Here is a 20,823-nt window from a genome sequence, read left to right as displayed (position 1 = left end):
TCCTTCTCTGGCTGCTCCATTCGGCTGGCAGAGTTTGCACACTGGAAGCCCAGGGGACTGAACCTGGCCCCTTGGGTGGGCTTTGTTTGGCCCATACAGAATTTTTTAATGAATGGAGCCAACATGGAGAAATCTCTAAGTATTACATAAAACCTGTCTTTCTGGCTCCCCGTGGGAAAATCAGAGGATCTGATTGCTTGAGTCCTAATTCTCAAGGGGCTACACTCAGCTTTAGATGGTGCCCCAGTCCTCACCATTCCCTCTTATCTTTCTGAAATTACGGCCAAGGAATAGTAATAGTTATCATCCTACCCTGGCCCTCTTCACTTATTTAAAACCCCTGCCTGGCCTCTGGTGGCACTGAGTTTTCATCCCTGGAGCCCAGTCTCTTTTTCCTCTGTAACCACCAAGGCCTTGACTCTGGTTCCAGTCCGAGACTCCAAATCTCTGCCTAACTCGAACTCCTTGGGGTCACTGTTTGCCTTTCTGCTCGCCCCACAAGGCCTAGCACTACGCCCTGGGGGATGGGCTGAGACTTGGCTAGGGGCAGCTGGACCTGTGGGAGGAGGACCCACATCTGCTATGAGATGTGTCAGCTGGGCCTGGTCACACTCTCCGTGGCTCATCCCTGAGGCATGTGGGACAGGCGCTGTGCTCTTGACCCGGCCACGGTGGCAGGTGGGGCCAGGCCTGGAGATGTGGTATATGTCAAGGCCACATGTAGCAGGCCTGATCTTTCAGCTGCAAACACATTGACTGAAAAGAGGAAAGGAGGAGCAGAGAGAGACTGAGCTGCTTTAGCAAAAAGTACCCAAAACACAGAGGGAGAAAGACCCAAATTCACACTTAGTTGTTGTGTGACCTTGGGCAAGTCACTTTGCCTCTCTGAACTGCCACCTTAAGGTGGAGCCAAAAAGAGGCCCCACCACTAGTAATATGGCTGATGTAGGGCTTAAACACCAGAGGGGCAGCCCAGAATGTAGTAAAAATCACAGATTTTGGGGCCAGATCAACCTGCCACTTGTGAGCTGGTGACCCTGGGCAGTCACTTCTCTGTCTGGACCCAGCAGCAAGGGTCATAAGTTCTGTTCCAGCTGAGTCCCTCACCAAATTTTTCTGAGGGGTAAAAGAATTCACTCATTCAACAAATATTTATTGAGCACTTCCTGTGTGTCAGGGGACACAGCAGGACACGAGACAGTCAAAGGTCTCTGCCCCCACAGAGTTCACACTTTTGTGGGGAGAGCAGACAATAAACAAGATAAATAAATTATATATTATATTTGAAAGAATCAGTGCTGCAGAGAGAAATAAAGCAGGAAAGTGAGATGGGATGTGCTGGGAATTTAAATAGGTGGGTCAGAGAGACTCACTGAGCAGGTGATGTCAGAGCAACAATCTGTTGGCAGTGAGAGAGGGTGCCATCAGGGGGAACAGTGCCCAGACAGTGGGAACAGCCAGTGCAAACGCCCTAAGGTGGGGTGCAGTGAGGAGGAAGCTGGTGAGGTGGCACAGAGTGAGAGAGGGAGAATGGGAGGAGGTCGGGGGCAGAAGACACAGGGCCTCTTGGGTCAGTGCAAGGACTATGGTGTTTTTCTGCATGAGGTGGGAGCCATAGAAGACTCTGAGCAGAGGAGGTACATGGTCTGACTTGGGTTTTCATAGGACCCTGTTGGCTGCAAGTGGAGAATGGACTGTAGAGGCCAGGATGGAAGCAGGAAAACCAGGGGAGATGATTGCAATAGAGGGGTCTCTTAGTGATCATGTTCCTCCCCTGCTGTAAAATCTTCAAGGCTCCCCATCGCCCCTGAACAAAATGTCCTTAGCATAATATTTCAGGCCCCCATGACCTAAACCTGGCCTCGTCTCCCTCCACCCAGTAACAAGATGTTCTTCCTCCGCTGCCCACTTGGAGCTGTCCTGCTTTTGCTCATGCTGTTCCCGCTTGTCCCTGCTTTGTGACCCAGCTCTTGTGTGGCCCAGTCCCACTTGAGCTAGGAGTTAGAAAAGTGAGAGGGAGAGAGGAAGGCCCATTCCCCAGGAGGTTTGGGGAAGACCAGGCCTTATCTCTCTCCTCCTCCTCAAATCCAGCCCAGGGCCTCTGCCAGCTAAGGGCAGGTTCAGTGGGTGAAAGTGGGTCTATAGCTCATATGTACCTGCAGAGTGTCCTTGAGCAAGTCACACGCCCTCTCTGGGCCTTGGTTTTTCTACTCTGTAAAATGGAGAGGATAATGAACTTCCTCATTGGTGGTTCAGATGATGGTGCCTGTGAATTTGGGGCTGTTGCAACCATAGGAATGGTTGCCCTGGAGAGGATGTGGGCAAACACCTTCTCCCAGTTGTGCCAGGCCCACCCGGGATGGTCTGGGCTGATGCCCTTGGTAGTCCTGGCATCTCCAACTTGGTTGCCCTCAAGTTATCTAAGCACCCACTGGGTGTCTAGCCCTGGCTCTGTATCTAGGTAGGGATAGAGGCCAGAAGACCTGGGTTCAAATCCAACTCTGCCACTTAGTAGCCATGCCATCTGGGCAAGTTAACCCCTTAGTTTGCTTATCTGTGAAATGGGGAGATTAAGAGTATTTATCTCCTAGGGTGATAAGAGAAGACAGTGAGATGACACAAATAATACACTCAGCACGTGGAATAAGAACCTGAACAATGCTAGCTATTATTATTATCATTATTTCTGTTTACCAGTTGTGTGGCCTCAGGGTGTCACTTCCCTGTGCCTCAGTTTCCTCTGCTGGGAGATGGGGTAATAATACTGCTGGCCTCACGGAGCTTCGATGAGTTTTAAGTAAGTGTAACATGTGTAAATGGTACCTGGAGCAGGATATGCACTTAGTGACTTTTCCAAAGATTTCAAATGTATAATTTATTTAATTCAATACCAGAAGTCATCACTAACCTGTGAACAGTCCCTCTGAGTTCCTTTTATTGTCCCTGTAGTCAAACTCATAACTATTTGGTTTAACCAAACATAACAAAATAAAATGAGATGAGGAAAAACCCCCACCCTCTGGACTTTCTGTGCAACAGCCCAACAGGCAAGGAGAGATACATGTGCTTCTAATGAAGAACGGAGGGAGATTAACGTGATGGTATTTCACGCATTCTGACTACACAGCTGGGCCACCTTGGGCAAGGTCCCTCCCTTCTCAGACCCCCAGCCTCTTCTTCTCTATGATGGGAAAGATAGCTTCCAACCTGCCCTGTCTGGTTCGTAGGATTATGGTTTGGGTCAAACCCATCATAGCTATCACTTTAAGTGCCTCCTGTATGCAAAGTAATGCTGGTCATCTCCCTATCCCTGTCCACCCTCTCCCTTCCAGAAGGAAGGATTGGGTGCTGCCTGTTTCTCAGGAGAGGACAGTGAGGCTGGGGACGTGGTTAGAGATGCGGGCTGAGGGCGGGAAGGAAGTGGGGGGCTGGGGCAGGCTGGGCTGACGCAGCTGTGATGTCAGAGACAGGCCGCAGGCGGTGGCCAGCCCCGTGTTGATGGTGTGCTCTTCTGGCCTGGCCCCGTGCCTCCTCAGGGAGGGGCCCCTCATCCCCCTTAACCCCTTCCCGGCCTCCCTTTCCCAGACAGCCATCCCCCAGGCCTGGCCTTGCCCACAAGATTCCCAGATTTCACAACTGGGGCTGGCGCTGAATCATGTACAGTAAGTCCGGGGAGAGAAACTCCTGGCTGCTTGGCGTCCCCGGGGCAGGACAACGGCCAAACATGCCCTCCCTCCCGATGGGCTGAGTGTCTGCCAGGGCGCCAGGGATCACCCTCTGGCCTGCTCACCAGCTGGGGGGTGTTAGGCAAAGCACACAACCTCTCTGGGCTGTGCGAGGAATTGAGGGGTGGGGTCATATCTAGGGGACCATGAAGCTCTGGAGGGCTGGGGGTGGTGGTGAGGGTTAGTGGTGACCTGAAGCAAGTCCCTTCACCTTTCTGAGCTCCAGTTTCCTTCCCTGGAGAATGGGGTAATCAAGACTGTCCTCAGGGGCCCGTGGCGAGGATTCAGTGAGATGGCTTGTGTACAGTGCTTAGCACAGTTAGTGCCTGAGACATATCAGTGTTGCAATGTCAACATTCTTTAAGACCCTGGAGAAATTATTCTATCCTTTGGGTGAATCTCCCCTGGAACATCCACTCCTCCCTTCATGATATGAATTCTTATCTTTTAAAAACTTGTTCATTACATCAACAAACATTTATTAAACACCACTGTGTTCTGGGCACTCTCTTGGGTCCCGGAGATACACCAGCGAATGAAACAGAAAAAACAACAAACCTTCTCCCGGAGTCTGTATTGCAATTGAGGGAATCAGAAATTTGAGGTTATTTCAGAGAGTTGGGAGGGCCCATCTGAGGAGGGGGTAATGAACAGAGACCTCAACAAGGAGAAGCCATTGTGCCGAGGTGTGGAGGCCGGTGCTCCAGGCAGGGAGCTACAGGGGCAGAGGCTAGGCGATGGGGCTCAGAGCACATCTGGGGGCCAACTGGGCCAGTGCGGCTGGAGGGTGGGGGTAGGGGTCCAAGGTGAGCTTGGCAGGGTGGGCACAGACCCCTGGCCCTGGGCTAGCTCTTCAGACCCTAGGCTCTTCCTTAAACTGGTGCTGCCTGCAAGGACCTGGCCTCTCCCACTGGGGGGCTGAGGCCCAGGAACTGCCAGCTCAGTGAAAAGCCTCCTTCCAGTCAGCCCAGGGTGCCAGGCCCCCGTGCTGAGGCTCCATCTGGGGCTGATTCCCTCCCTGAGGTGGGGGTGAAACCCAGAGGGCTTTGGGGCAGGTGGCCCTGGGGAGGGCAGTGTGAGCCTCTCTGCCCATCTGTAGTTCCGGGCTTTGGCATTTACATCTCAGAGCCTCGGTGTCCCCCCAGGTGAGATGGGCATGATGCTGCCTCAGGAGGGATTGAAAGGAGGAAGAGGGGGCTCAGCCTTCCTTATCTATCCCTGCTCCCCTCCCGCAGCCCAGGGCTGACCCCTGTAAGAGGAGAAACCTCCAGGGGTCACCTGGCTTGGCGTGTGCTCGCAGCTGGGCCAAGAGCTAGGACATGTGCGTGTGTGTGTATAGGTGTGTGTGTGTGTGTGTGTGTGTGTGTGTGTGAGAGAGAGAGAGAGAGAGAGAGAGAGAGAGAGAGAGAGATTAAGACCCAGGAGCCACGAACGAGGGAAGAGGGAAGGGGTAGGCTTCCAAGGGCAAGGGGTAGTTGGAGCCTGGTTCTGGGACCCAAGGGCAGGGGGCAACATGAGGCCTAAGTAATATCCTCAAGGGTGTCTTAAAAGTCATTTATTTTTTCTAGAAAAGTCCTTCACCATTTCCTATCAGGTCATAAAGCCCAGGATGGCTGACAGCATGGGTAGCTGTGGCCTGACATGTCACCTTTGCCCTCAGACTGAGGCAGCTGAGGAGATGAAATAGGCAGATTACACAGTGTCTATATATACAGTCCCTGTGGGATAGGCTAGGTTCTTACCCCCATTGCATAGATGGAGAAACTGAGGCCCCAAGAGGGAGGAGCATTGCCCAGGTCTCCCTGCCGGGAGCATGGTGGAGATTCAATTTGAACCCTGGCCTGTGTGGCTTGCCACCACTCACAGCCCCAACCCAGCCCGGAGCTAGGGTTTTGGGGCCAAGATGGTGGTCAAAGCCAGATGTTTGTTGCATGTTGGGCACCTGCACATCTGGAAAGGAACTGTCCTGGAGTTGAATCAGAACCAGGTGCAGCCCCTCTCTACCCTCCCCCAGGCTGGGAGTAATTATCTGCCTCAGTTAATGGTGCCCATTTCCATCACCTTTCATCAAGGCTCTGGAAATTGCCAGGCAGTAATTAACCCCCACAGAACCCCTCTGAAGTTGGCACTGGAGGCAGACATGTTATTAAACCAATTTTTTATGGGTGGGTAAACTGAGGCAGAGCCCACTGTGGCCTGGGTGCCTATTGTACTGCGATTACTCAGCAGCCAGATCAATTTCCACTTTCTTCACACAGGAAGCAGAAGGCTTATCCCCAGAGCCCCCGACCTTGAGGGCTGAGCTGCAGGCAAGAGACCTGGCAGGCCCTGGACACTCCTTGTTCCCACCCTGTCATCTCTCAGAAGTGCAAGAGCATGGGTTTGAGACTGGAAGGAAGGGGCTGGGGTCTGGATCTGCTGTGTGGCACTGGGCAAGCCATTAACTTCCTCTGGGCCTCAGTTTTCTCCTTAGTGAAATGGGAACGATTATACTCACCTTGTGTGTCTGGAACAAAAAGCACAGAGCCTATGGCTGATCCATCTCCTCACCCTCCCCTTGCTTCGGCCACACTGGCCTCACTGTTTCTTGAACACCCAGGCCAACTTCCTACCCCAGGGTCTTTGGATGTGCAGTGCCATCTGCCTGGAATGTTCTTTCTTCAGTTCTCTCCATGGCTGGCTCCTTCTCATCTTTCTCAGTTCAGCTGTCACCTGTTCAGCCTAGAGTGTCCCCCACCCCAACCCCTTCCCCTGTTTTATTTTCTTAAGGCATTTATAAAGGCAACTCATTATTTACCTTGTTTGTTTCCTTGTTGGCTGTCTGTCAGGGCTGGCATTTTTGTCTTTTCATTCACAATGCATTTCCAGAGCCCAGCTCAGTGTCAGGCTCATAGTAGGTGCTTCAGAGATGATTGTTTTCTCCACCTCTTTCCTTGCTAGTTCCAAGGTTAGCTAACTGGCTGTGTAACTCTTGTCCACTAAGGATGAACCAGCACCATTCTCTTGAGGGACTCAGGTAGCTTTGAAATTCCCAGGACTCCTGCCTCTTAACTCACCAGGTAATAGGGTAGGTGAGGGGAGTCCTCCGCCCCAGCCCAATGTAGACACCCTCCTGCCCGCTGCACCACGCTCCCTCCCCGTTGTCTCCGGCCTGCAGACTAACTCCAGGCAAATCCCCACCATCAGCCGCCCCTCCCTTGCCGTGTCTGTCAGCACCCTTGGGCAAAAGAATTTGGAAAGGGGAGGAAGAGAGAGAAAAGAGAGCAGGGTGCACGGGGATGGTTCCCACACCTGTGTAAATAATTTGTCATCTTAAAACTTGTCAAATATGCTCACCTTTAATGCCCGGTTCTTGGGCTTGTTTTCCTTGGCAAGGCCCCCACAGAAGTGGAATTTCGGCTGAAGGGAACCCAATTGTCATTTTCTAAGCATGTTCCCAGACCAGGGGCTGGAGAGGATTCTGGCTGATGCTCCACTTCAGTCCCCAGAAGTACTGGAAGGTTCCTGGGATTTAGGGAGCAACCTCTAGTTCTGGAAGCTGTCCCAGAATTCTGGAATGTTGGAATTCAAACGGCCTCCTGCCCATTTTCCAGAGGAGGAACCTTAAGCCCAGAGAGGGAAGGGGTTGGCCTGAGGTCACACAGCATTCTGTAATGAGCTACAGTTTGCCACTAGAAGTTGGGAAATTTGTGAACAGGCCAGCATCTCCTATATGGAGGTAATAGCACCCCAGTTTCCTACTAGAGACCTTTCTTTTCCCCCATCTCAGCCCACAAGGTTTGGGGGCTTACCCCAGGACCTTGTCTCCGGGGGTGGGCACAGGACCAGTTCTGGCTCCAGTGACTACTCTGGGGACAGGCCTGTGCTAAGCCTGCCAGTGAAACTCGATCCAGGGAGTTTGGTTGCTGGGAATTATTTCTTAAGGAGATGCAGTTTTTCTATTGGACTGGCAGTGAGGACATCACATGCAAGAGGCTGCCTGAGAGAGATCAGCACAGAGCTGGGCAGGTTTGATCCCCGAATCCAGCCCTACCTGGAATTAGACACCCTTGGGTTTCTTAGTTTAATGAACCACTACGTTTCCCATTTTTGGCTGAAAACTGGGCTAGTTTTCTGTCACTTGCACATGAAAGGTTCTGACTGACCTGGTGGAGCTGTGGGGAAGGGAACAGATTTCTAGTGGAAGAAACAGCAGGCATAGTGACCCCAAAGCAGTAATGCCAAGGGGACATTCAAGTAACAGGGAGAAGAAGAAGGGGGCACCCAGAGGGGAGTTTAGGAGTCAGTCAAGTGGTCAAGGAGAAGGGAGTATCTCCAGCAGAGGGAACAACCAATCCGAAAGCTTGATGGGGTAACTAGTTAGTGAGGGCTGGCCGTGTTCCAGGCTTGTGGTGGGCGCCACACGAAATTCAATTGGCGGCTCCTTAACTGCTCCAGCTGTTGCAGGCTCCTCTGCTCTGGGAGCCAGACCTTCACACCTCCACGCCCTCATCTCTGCTGTGCGCCACCAGCATGCTTTCTCAGACACTCAAGTGTCCTCATTGGCGATGGACGACACCATTGGGCCACAGGGCATTACTTTATAGGGAGCAGGGAAAGAGCATCAAATCACCTCGGGTCACATAGTGAGAGCTATTCCCTATGCAAATCTTTTATAGTCCTTCCTGTGTATCAAGGAGGGTCTCTGGTGCTGACCTGCTCTAACGCTGAATACTTATTAATCTCCCTTTGTGAAAAAGAGACGGTCTCAGGCTCCACACCTTTGACAGACAATTGTATCAAGCTAGGCTTTTTAAGAGCTCTAGGATACGTAAAAGAAATGTGCAGCTTGAATTTTCACAGCCTTAGGGCCTCAATGATTGGACAGGTCACCACCCCTAGGGCCCCTCTCTCATGGTTTTTGTTCCTATAAATTTACCTTTTCCAGAATGTCAGGTAAGTGGCTTTTTCTCACTGAGCATAATGCCTGAGATCACTTCATTGCACTGTGTGTTACCAGTAAGTTGTGCCTTGTTATTGCTAAGTAATATCCCATTCATAGCTTGTTTACCCATTCACCAGTTGAGGGATATTTGGGCTGTTTCCAAGTTTTAGTGATTGTAAATAAAACCATAATTAACATTTGCAAATAGGTTTCTGTGTGAACATATTTTTTTATTTATTTTGGGGAAATTTCTAGGATTAGAATTGCTGGGTCATATGATAAGTGTAGGTTTAACTAAATCAGAAACTGCAGAACTGTTTCCCAAGGTGCCTGTACCGTTTTGCATTCCCACCAGCAACGTCTGAAAGTTTCAGTTGCTTCCCATCCTTGACAGCACTTGGTATTATCAGTTAAAAAAAAATTTTTTTTAGCCATTCTAGTAGGTATATATCACTGTGGTATTAACTTGAATTTCCCTAATGACTATCACTGAACATCATTTTATGTGCTTATTTGCCATCTGTATATTTTCTTTGGTGTAGTGTCTGTTCAAACTCTTTGTCCATTTAAAAACTGGATTGTTTTCTTATTAATGGGTTTGGAGGGTTCTTTATATATTCTGGATACAAGTCAGTCCTTTGTCAGATACGTGATTTGCAAATATTTTCTCCCAGTCTGTGGTCTTTTTGTTCTCTTAACAGGTAGAGTTTAATAACATTGTTTTGTTTCCATTGTGATGATTTTTTTCTGGTTATCTTTGATTTGGGGCCAGTGTCCTTGGCTTTTTTTCAAATCTAGGGATAATATGAAATGTTTCCTTTTATGATAAATTTATTTCAATGAAAGGGTAAGTCAACTTGAAAAAAAGTAATAGAATTGGAAAACAGACTGCACAAAAATCATGAAAGCAGTTATTGAAATAACCGAAGTGGGGGCAGCTCTGATTCATTCCATCAACACATACTGACTGAGCACCCACTAAGCGTCAGGCTCTGTCTTAGGTGCTGTGACAGCGACGAACAAGAGAAACAATTGCTGCCCTTCTGGTGATGGCTTCTCTCCAGTGAGCTCCTCTTCATCCTTCAAAAGCCAACTTGAATGACCCCTTCCTCTGCCCAGCCCTTCCCTGGAACACTCACCCTACGGCACTGCAACTTTCTGATCTGCGAGTCTTCCTGGGAAGGGGATGTGCCTGCAGCTTCTGTTCGGGTTGCCCCGAACCTGGTGTATAGTTGTTCATAAACAGCACTTTACAAAACAGACACTGTTATGAGATGCCAAACGCAAGTCTGCTGGTTTGATTGACTGAAATTAGCCAGGTCCCCCCTAGTAAGTGGCCCAAAGCCCTTCCCTGCTGCAGTCTGGGCTGGCCCTGGGAAAACCAAGATCATCCCCCTTGAACTCCCCTGTGACAAAGGCAACAGGAGAAAAAGCTGCCTCAAGCAAATACCTTCAGCTCCCCTTTGCTCCCCACCCAGTGCCCACCCAACCTTCCCTGAGTGGCTCACTGACTGTGCAAACACTTGCCAGGCATCTCCTTGCTCTGGCCTGGCCCTGCTGGCCACTTCCTTGGCCTCCCACCAGTCTTGCTCTGCTCTTCCACACCAGCACCCATGCTCCTTCCTGCCTTCCGGCCTCTGCCCGTGCACCTCCCGCTGTCTGGGACCCTCCTTCTCTATCTCTTTGTGTGACTGGCTACTTCTCCACCTTCGGTTCTGAGCTTAAATGAGCCCTCCTCAGAGGCCCTTTCAGGCCATACTATCAAAAGCCTCCTTTCCTTCTGCTTTTCATCCCAACATTCTGCTTGTTTTCTTTAGAGCACTGAAGACTCTCATTTCAGAATTTATTTGTATGTTTACTTGTGCGTTGTCTGTATCCCCCCCATTAGAGCATCAGGTCACAAGGGATTTGGGTCTGGCCTTCTCTGTGCCCCCAGTGCTTGGCACAGGGCCCAGCCCACAGTGGGTACTCAAACATTTGATGTGTGCGTGAAAGAATGAGTACATGAGCTCTCCCTTCTCAAGAGGCACCTAAAGCCAAGTTGAGCCCATCAGCCCGTGTGTCAGGCTAATGGTTCTCTGGACTCCTTCAGGGTGGGACCACATGTCCCTCTCCTGATCACCATCTGGCTTCTGTGCCCAGCCTGATGTTGAATGCTGCTCACTGGGTCCACCCAGATTTGTGTCCTGCTAGCTGCCCACACTCGGGACATCCCACTTATCCTGGGAGCTGGCCTGTTAGAACTTGTTCCCAGGACATCAGGAACTGTGGGTCATGGGAGGGGCTGGAGATAGCTATGGAGATAGCTGGTGTGGAATTCCACCAACTCACCGTGGAGGAGTCATTTCGGCTCCCTTTCTGTCCTGATCATGCCTTGGGAAGGAAAGGTTGCACTTAGGGCTCATGTGTCTTTATCGCTTTCCTACCACCTGTTTCTTCTCTTTAAGAAGCAGAGAGCAGACCCCAAAGCCAGCCATCAGTGGCAGTCGTTGTCTGGCTTTGTTCCACTCCTTTGTATAATTTGATAAATATCTTCAATTTATAGCAAGTACCTTAGATTGGCTTCTAATCTAATCTGTTTCCTAGAAGCAGATCCCTAAGAGAATAATTCAAAGGCAAGTGGTTTATCTGGGAGGTGACTCCAGAAAACACAGGTAGGGAAGTGGGGAGGTGAGACTTGGAGTGGGGGCAGCCAATACAGAGGGTGTTACTGAGCAAGTAACCCCTGTGGGCACGCAGGGATCAATCTGCTGTGGCACTGTGGTGTAGACCCTGCACCTCTGGAGTTATCCCACCTGGGCTTGGAAGTGGGGGTGGGGGTGAGGGTGGCAAGGGAGCTGAGCAATGCATATGTCCAGTCCTGCCAGTCCATGGGTGAGGGCACCTCCCTGGGGTATTGATTCCCAGCCTGATAGCCTGCTGCAGGTGGGCAGGGCTGGCAGGTAAAGGGCAGGTGCTGGCTGCTAGGATTTGGTCTGCAGGAGTGGAGTTGGACAGGATACCAGCACCAAATACCTCACTCCTAATACTAGTTTCACATTTAAAGCAGAAGTTTAAATAAAAATTTTACAGATGAGTTCTGACTTAAGGAAAGAGTACGCAAATGGTGTTCAGGGGAACAGTGAATGTGGTAAACGCTGCTATTTTTAAAGGCATTCAAAGCCTTTAACAAGCAGATATGTCTCTCTGTGACCCACAAGGATGGGTGTGTTCTGGCTGGTATAAAAACCACCCCCTTCTCCCAGTACACCTGCTTCAAACCCATCCCCACATTGCCCTGGACTCCTGGACGTCTTGGAAATGGGCCATGAAGCTTGAAGGCCTTTGTGACCTGGGCCTGTCGGTTAAAAGGGTATATTCCAATGTCACAGAAAAGAGTAAGTGTGTGAAAACAGCCAAGGCAATTTTGAAAAAGAGCTGAGAAGGAGGACTTGTCTGTCCAGTCATTAAAATACATGAGAGAGGTATAGAAAACAGAACAGCATGGTATGGGCATAGAAGTGTGCAAATTCATCCAGGGGTGAGAACAGGGAGTCCAGAAAGTAACCCAGGTGTCCCCTGACCTAAGGGATGCAAAAGGCTTTGGGAAAGAGAAGACATCAGTGAGCATGGAATTCTCTGGATCATGGCTGGGCTAGAGCTTGGCTTCCCAATAGGCTCCCCATCTTTGGCCCTCCTTCTGACCCACCTGAAAGGCACTGGGGAGACTCATCCTCACCACCCCCCACCCAGTCCACCCTCAGACAAACCTCAGAAGCTTCCAGCACAAGATGACCTAGACAACAGGTGGCCCTGAGGAGGACATGGCTCCCTCTGCAGTTCTCTTTGAGTCTTTTGATGAACCCACAGAGAAAGCTTCCCTTGGCGCTGGCAGCTGTAACACGTCTCCAGAGCTTGCTCATCTCCCTTCATCAAGCAGAGCAGACCTCAGCCCCGAGCCCTCAACAGGCCACGGAATCCAGTTAGCATTTCATCGTGTTGTTTTGTGATCACTGTTTCTAAAATAACTTTCCACCTGTGGAAATGAATACTTATTTTTTGTTTCTGGTATGCTACAAATTTTCCTTCAAAAATTACTTTACTGACACAAGCTACAGCAAAGATGACCCTCCCAAGCATTATAAGCTAACAAATTCAGACACAGAAGGTCACTTATTGTGTGATTCTATTTCTCTGAAGTGTCCAGAATAGATAGATCCATAGAGACAGCAGATGAGTGGCTGCCAGGGCCTGGGGTTGAAGTGGGTGTAGGCAGCCAGAAGCAGCTTCTCAGTGGGCACGGGGTCTCTCTCTGGGGTGATGGAAATGCTTTGCACCTAGTTAGAGGTGATGGTTGCACAGCAGTGTGAATGCACCAAATGCCACTGAACTGCTCACTTTAAAATGGTTAATCTGATGTTACCTGAGTTTCACCTTAGTAAATTATTTTTTAAAAAACCAATCGAACCAAAAAAAATCAATTTGCTTAATAAAAATTATTCATGGCTTTAAAGATGACTTTTAAGTGAGCTTTAGGAGATGCCGGCTAAGATGTTCACTCCTCCAGGCCTTGGCTCATGCCTTGCCCACACCTGGAATACCCTCTCTGTTCATTGATGGACTCCTGCCCAGCCCTGGGAACCCAGGCCACACCTCACCTCTGCAGAAAGCCCTCCCTGATTATATAGCCCATTGGGTGACCAGAGTGGTCAGGTGGGCCCAGTTTTGCAGCCCTTCAGACCTGGAAGCAGAACCCAGTCTGGCTGCTACTGGTGGGGAGGAGTCTCTTAGCCTTGGGCACATTGCTTAGCCTCCTCAGGAGGGCCTCAGTTTCCTAAAATGGAGGTCCATGATAGCTCTTATACACAAGGGGGAGTTACTATGTAGAAAGTTTATGCATAGTAGGTGCCCTTGATTCACACGTGGTGTGCAGCACCCATCACACCGTAATTGCACTTATTTGTCTCCTGTTTCCAGGCTTGGTCTTCATGATCTCTGTACCCAGACTTCCCACACAGGGATGGTGCACAGCAGGTCCCCAAGGAGGGTATGTTGGCTGATGCCCAAAGGAATTCCCAGCATCCTGCCTTCTCTCTACCTCCACTGCTCTCATCCTGGTCCAGCCCCCTTCGTGGCTCATCTCGACTATTGCAGTCACCTTCTCCCTGGTCTCCTGGCTCTGTCCTGTCCCTCCCGACCCCCAGTCCACTCCCCATATACAGCCAGAGGGATATCATTAGAACTCAAGTCAGATCCTGTCATTCCCTGCTTAGAACCTTCCAGAGCTTTCATCTTGCTCAGAGTAAAAACTGAAGTTCTCCTCAGGGCCCATAAAGCCCTGCATGATCACCCCACCTGCAACCCCCACCATCACCTCTGCTGTCATCTCCTCCCACTCAGCAATCTCCTTGCTGTTGCCCTAAAACTCCAGGCCCCCACCTCTGGGCCTTTGCACCTGCTGTTCCCCTTGCTGAGGACCCGTTCTCCAGTATCACCCACTGCTCACTTCCTTACCTTGAACCGAAGGCCTCGGTTCAAATATCCCTTGTTCAGGGATGCTTTTCCTGTCTTGCCGGATCTTGCTGGACTCCAAGATCTCTTCCTGCCCTAGGAACAGCCCTTGGCTGGGTCCTGAGCCCTGCCCCACATCTCAGGCAGAGAGCAGAGACTCCCAGGCCTCTCTCTGGACTTTGAGGCGTGAGGTCAGTCACAGAGGCAGACAGTGCTCAAGCTGGCACAGAGGCCTCTGCTTGCCCGCTTGCCATGGGAGGTGGCTCTGCCCTGCTCATGCAGATTTCCAGGGTGCAGATGGGAAAGTCCCACAGCCTCCTCCATTTACCTGAGTTGGGCTGACTCAGACCCTCACCCCGGCCAGAGGGAGCTGCAGCCGCCCTGCCCAGCCCCTTGATGGGAAACAGCGCTGCTGAGGCCTGGCCGGCCGAGCACTGACTCACCTCGCCCCGCCTAGCCTCTGCCACTGGAAGTCACACCTTGCTCTAGCCAGAGACCGCCAGCCTTTTGCCCCAGGGGAGCTTTCCCATTCTGTCCCTTGGCTGGTAGTGCCTTCTGTCGGGAGCCACTCTGTTCCTTCAAGCCCAGCCTAAAGGCCTTCTCCAGCCAGGAAACTTCAGACTCCCCTGGCCAGAAAGTAAAGAGGTAGTGGGAGAGGAAATAATAATAAAATAATACTATTATGCAATAGTAATAGTAACTAGCCATGCTTCCCACGTGCCAGGCACTGTACTAAATGCTTTATTGTGTTAATTTATTTGATCCTCACATAATCTTGTGAGGTAGGGACTTTCACTTCCCAAGACACAGAGTGGTTAGTAACTAGGCCAAGGTTACCAGCTTGAATTTGAATCTAGGCAGTCTGGATGTCAAGCTGCCATTCTCACCTCCCAGATTTGAGAACCAAGTGGAGGCCTCTGAGGCTAGAATCCAGGGAGCTGGGGAGGGAGGCTGTAGGGTCTTGGCTTCTTCCCCACAGGGGAACCAGTCCCTTTTTCAGGGGATAATCCTCCTTGCCAAGCACAGGCCAGTCCTTGGTCCCTCTGTCAAGGTGAACCCTCAGAACACAAAGTCTGGGCAATCCACCAACAGCTGCTGAAAGAGCATTCACACGTGTGGAGCAGGCCTGTGTCCTGAGCATCTAACCCACTGATGTCTGCAGCAGCCCTGTAAGGTGAGGATAGTAGCTGACACCTGCTTTACAGAGGCGGAGACTAAGGCCCGGAGAGTAACAGGATTTGCTCAGGTTCAGAGAACTAGGATGTGGCAGAGGCTGAACTCCAAACTGGGATTATTCTGACACCACAAGGCAAGAGTCTCTTCTACTGGGTGGTGACATAGCATCTCAGTGAACAACAGGACAGGACCCAGATGTCAGAAAAAGCCTGGAACTTCAGTTCACATTGCCCTCTCATTCCAGCTTTCCATTAACCTCCCACCCAATCCATCCATCCACTCACCCACCACCCAAACATCTGTCTACCTGTTCTTCCATTTTTCTGTCTAGCCCCTCTATCCGTCCACAGTTATTTCCACTATCCTTCTCTCATCCTCCTATCCATTTTTCTATCCCTCCTACCTTCTATTCTTCTATCTATCCATCCTGCCATCCATCCATCTATCCATCAATTTAAACATCATCTATCCACCCACTCATAAATTCATCCATCGACCCATCCATCCACCCATCCACCCTTCCACCTACCCACCCACCCATCTATCCCTTTCCGTAGCCATTCATCTATACATCTCACAAAGGCTGCTATGCTCAAGTCTTCAGATCATTGTGCCTTGAGCCAAAAGAAAGACACTTAATTAGGTTTCTGCTTATTTGTTGTTCCAGGAAGGCTAATTGTGGGGTTTGTAAACAGTCCTTTGATGGCTGGGGAGTTGCTTAAGAGGACAGTTAAATAAACAACTGCTGGGTGGAAACAGTCAGTGCTGGTACAGAGTGGGTCCAGAGTCATGACCCGCCTTCCACAGCGGGAGTAGGGCTGTGTCCAGTCAGAGTGGAGGCTTCAGGGTCAGAAAGGAAGTCAGAATAATGGGAACAGTAGCAATAACGGCTAATACACTTGTTGAATGCTTACTGTGTGCAGATGCTATGCTATGCACAGCCCTTACATCAAATCTAGATGTGAGCAGCTGTCATGATGCCTTTTATGGGAGGGGAAACTGAGGCTTGCCACGTGTACATGGTCACACAGCTGGGAGGCAGCACAGTCACACCAGTCTAGGCCTGTGTACAGCAATGATGGTAATCACAGCAAATAATTATATAGCATTCACTATGTACCAGACACCTGTTCTGAGAGTCTTCTTTACCAATACTCATATACAACCCTACGAGGTCAATATTATTATCATCCCATTTTACAGATGAGAAAATTGAGGTTGAGAGACAGAAAGTAACGTACTAAGATTACTGAGCTAGGCAGAAGCAGAAAATTTTAAATTAAATGTCTAGACTCAAAATCCTCCTCTTAATCTTAAATGTTACTCAATGAAATGTACCTTATATGCATTTAACTTAGAAAGATTCAGCCATACATGGTTGGCCAAATATTTTTTAAATCATTTTTTATCTCTCTATTTTATGTATCTAAAAATACTGTAAAATTTTAACTTGATTTTGTCTTTTTTGTTGCTTTGTTTATGGGTTTGTAAACTTCTTCTGTAAAGGACCAGATAATAAACATTTTAGACTTTGTGGGCCATATGGTCTCTGTTTCAACTACTCAATTAGGCTGTGGTAGCTGGAAAGTAGCCACAGACAAGATGAAACTAATGGGTGTGGCTATGTACCAATTAAACTTTATTTATAAAAACAGGTGGAGGGCCGGATTTGGCCCTAGGGCTATAGTTTACTGACCCCTGACTTTGTGCATCATACACAAATTTATATTCACCAAACCATACTCTATTGCCCTTTTATGAGCAACAAAAAGGATTTTCAAGGGCAATTTCAACCATTGCTGAATTTTACCTCCAGGCCATTTGCTCACTGCACACCCTGTATCTCATTTACCTGCTTGCCCACTATTGGCAGCTTCTGAAGGAATTTGCAGATTCCTGGGATTAATCTAATCCCTTTATTCACAAGGTCAGTAAATGAATGACACCTGTAAAGGGTGCTCAGCCTGGCTGACTCCCCACCAGGGACGCTGAGGGTGCTAAGGGCCCTGGGAATTACTCTTCTCCACACCCAGTTCTGTCAACTTCTTGCTTGCAAAAAAAAGTCACAAAGTAAGTTAAGAAGTCCTATGGCTGGGGCTCTAGTACTATTTTGTACTGGTGACAAGAACAAGGAAATGAAAGAATGACTGGTAGAGATATTACAAAATGTACTCAGAGCTAGTGGGAGCAAAACAGGGTAAGGACAGAAAGATCCCCTTTCCTCTTTATAGCCACCCCTTCCCCTCATTGGCTATTTCCAGCCTTAGAAAAGTTGTGAGCCTGGGGGAACAGAACGTGGTCACTCCAAAGTTAAAAGACAAATGACAACCTAGGTAAAAATATTTGCAACATAAATGTAGACAGTGATTTCTTTCCATAATACATAAAGAATCCCTGCAGAATAATAAGGAACCCCCCCCCCCCAACTCACTAGAGTAATGGGTAGTGGGTGGAAAGAGGCAATTTATAGAAAATAAAATACAATGTGACAAATAAATATGAAGGATGTGCTGCCTTGCTGGTAATCAGGCAAATACAAATGTAAAAAGATTAGGTAACATTTTTGCTCCTCAGGTTGACAAAAATAACAGATTGATAATTTAAGTGTTCAGGAGACTGCAGAAATGCCCACACTCATATGCTGTGGTAGGAGTATAAATTGAAACAGCCTCCCAGAAGGACAATTTTATAGCATCTAGTAAAAGTGTGAATTCATATTTTCTAGAACTCAGCAATGCCATTGTCTCCCTTAGAGAAATATCAGGCACAAGGAATATGTGCCGAGATTGTCACTGGAAACAACCTAAATATCCAATGATTGGGGAAGAGTTAAACACCTTGCAGTGGTCTGAGAGCTCCCCATGTTTTGAGGCAGAGCCTGTCTACCTCACTGTTGACACTGAACCTGCTAGACGCTCATTCTTCCCAGTCTCCCAGGGAGGGGTCACATAACGCAGCCTGGACCAATCAGACCTGGAAGCAAACCTGAAAGCAGGGACAGTCCAATGGCAGCAGAGATGTCTTCTTACCTGACACAGTCCTGTAGTATAGTTTGGGGCACTGTTTTTCCTGGTTTTCCAACCTTCCCAGACTCTCCAAATAACCTATTTTAATTTGACCTTTTTACTCAAGTATAATATACATACAGAAAAATGCACAGGTCGTAAGTGGTAACTTGGTAAATCTTCGTTAAGTGAGCACACCTATATACCCAGCCCCCCCATCAAGAAATAGAACACTGCACCCCCCAGAAGCTCCCCTTGTGCCCTCTTCTAGTCACGAGTTCCCTGAGGGTAACCAAGGGTAGTGTGCCTATTTCTAGTACTTTACATAAACGGAGTCAAACGGTCTGTTTGTGTCAGGCCCCTTTCTCTTGATGTTACTGTCTTTGAGATCCATTCGTGTTGCTGCATGTGGTGGTAGACCATTTGTTTTCTTTGCTGGGCAAAATTCCCTTGTCTGAATGTGACTCCGTTTACTCATTCACTCTTTTACTGATGGGCATGTGGGTACTTTCTGGTTAGGAACTACTTAGGAATAGGGCTGCTATGAGCATTCTTGTGCATGTCTTTAGTGAACATCTATCTGCATTACTGTTCAATATAGACCTCTTGCTGGGTCATATGGGAAGTGTAGGTCTCACTTTATTAGAAATTGCTAGTTTTCCAAAGTGCCTGGACCATTTTGCATTCCTATAGGCCACCAATGAGAGCTCCTTCTAGGTGTTCCACCTCCTAATCAACTCTTGATGCTCTCTGTTTTCCTCATTCTATCCATCCTAGTGGGTGTCTAGTGCTATCCCATTGTGGTTTCAATTTGCAGTTGCCTGGTGATCACCGATGTTAAGCCCCTTTGCATGTGTATTGGTTATTTGGTATGTCCTTTTATGAAATGCCTGCTCAAGTCTTTGCACTTTTTAGCTGTTGGATCAATTGTCCTTTTTCCCCCAAAAGACTTTTAATAGGTTGCTTCTTCTCTGTACAAATTACTCTATCAGTCAGGGTTCTTCAGGGAAATGAAACAGTTGGAAATTATGTATATATATATTATTAGAAATTGGCTCATGCAGTTGTGGAGGCTGGCAAGTCTGGGATTTGTAGAGCCGGCCAACAGGCTGCAAACTCAGGCACGATTTCTATGTTACAATCTTGAGGCAAAATTCTGTCTTCTCCAGGAAATCTCAATCTGCTCTCTAGGCCTTTAACTCATTGGATGAAGCCCACCCACATTATTGTAGATAATTTCCTTTACTTAATTAAAGTCAATTGACTGTGGACATTAATCACTCCTACAGAATACCTTCACAGCAACATTTAGGTTAGCTTTTGATCAGATAACTGGGCACCATAGCCTAGCTAAGTTGACATATAAAATTTAACCATCCCAATTACTCAGAGTTGTTTATGTTGCTTGCAACTCTGAGTACTATCTGATCCACCATATATAAATACACACACACAAAAGCAACAACAGTGTTATACATTTATATGTGTGTAAGTGCACAGAAATATCTCTGCAAGGATGCAAGCCAGACCTATTACATGGCCATGTTGGGGAGTATCCAGGATGGAGGTCAAAGGGAATTTTTTTTTTAAATATGAGCATTTATTAAATTTTGCCATACATGAGGACATGCTCAATACTGGGGCAGACATAGTCTCACAGTTAACAGTTTTCACATTACTTGGTTCTACTGCAGTTTTTTTCATCTTTTTTTTTTTTGAGAGGGCATCTCTCATATTCATTGATCAAATGGTTGTTAACAACAATAAAATTCTGTATAGGGGACTCCATACACAATCATTAATCAACCCCAAGCCTAATTCTCGTCAGTCTCCAATCTTCTGAAGCATAATGAACAAGTTCTTACATGGTGAACAAGTTCTTACATGGTGAACAGTACAAGGGCAGTCATCACAGAAACTTTCGGTTTTGATCACGCATCATGAACTATAAACAATCAAGTCAGGTATGATTATTCGTTTGATTTTATACTTGATTTATATGTGAATCCCACATTTCTCCCTTATTTATTATTTTTTTTAATGAAATGCTGAAGTGGGAGGTAGATGCAAGATAAAGGTAGAAAACATAATTTAGTGCTGTAAGAGGGCAAATTTAGATGATCAGGTCTGTGCCTAGGTCAAAGGGAATTTTAACTGTAAGCTGTAGCAGTAAAGAAAATCTTAAAGAGAGTAATAATGTGTTATTTATGTGATTAAAATTAGTTTTTAAGTGGGAAAACTTTTAAAGGAAAAGTAAAGGAATCATTGGGTCTCTATTATTTATTCATCAAATGTTTACTGAGTACCTACTATATGCTAGTGGCTGGAGATAGAGTGGAAAAGATGGGCAGTCTCTATCCCTGTGGAGCTGACATCATAGTGGACGAGTCAGACAATAAAGTCATCAAAGAAAATGAGCAGATGATTTCAGAGAGTGTTAAGGAGAATTCTGAAGATAAGTAAAACAGGGGCAGAGATTAAGAATGAGTGGGGACATGAGGTT

At 48.1% G+C, this 20,823-nt stretch overlaps 1 long non-coding RNA gene across 1 annotated transcript; it reads right to left on the bottom strand.

Annotated features, from left to right (window-relative positions):
* Nucleotides 1–12,116: 12,116 nt before the first annotated feature.
* On the bottom strand, nt 12,117–15,057 carry LOC118970233 (uncharacterized). Its single transcript, XR_005058032.2, has 2 exons — nt 14,143–15,057; nt 12,117–12,664 (listed from the first exon to the last, which is right to left on the bottom strand). It is a non-coding gene; the product is annotated as an uncharacterized lncRNA (long non-coding RNA).
* Between the last annotated feature and the right edge of the window lie 5,766 nt (nt 15,058–20,823).

The sequence above is a fragment of the Manis javanica genome, chromosome 5 (genome assembly GCF_040802235.1).
Source record: "Manis javanica isolate MJ-LG chromosome 5, MJ_LKY, whole genome shotgun sequence".
NCBI lineage: Eukaryota > Metazoa > Chordata > Mammalia > Pholidota > Manidae > Manis > Manis javanica.
This window is presented reverse-complemented; position numbering and strand designations above follow the sequence as displayed.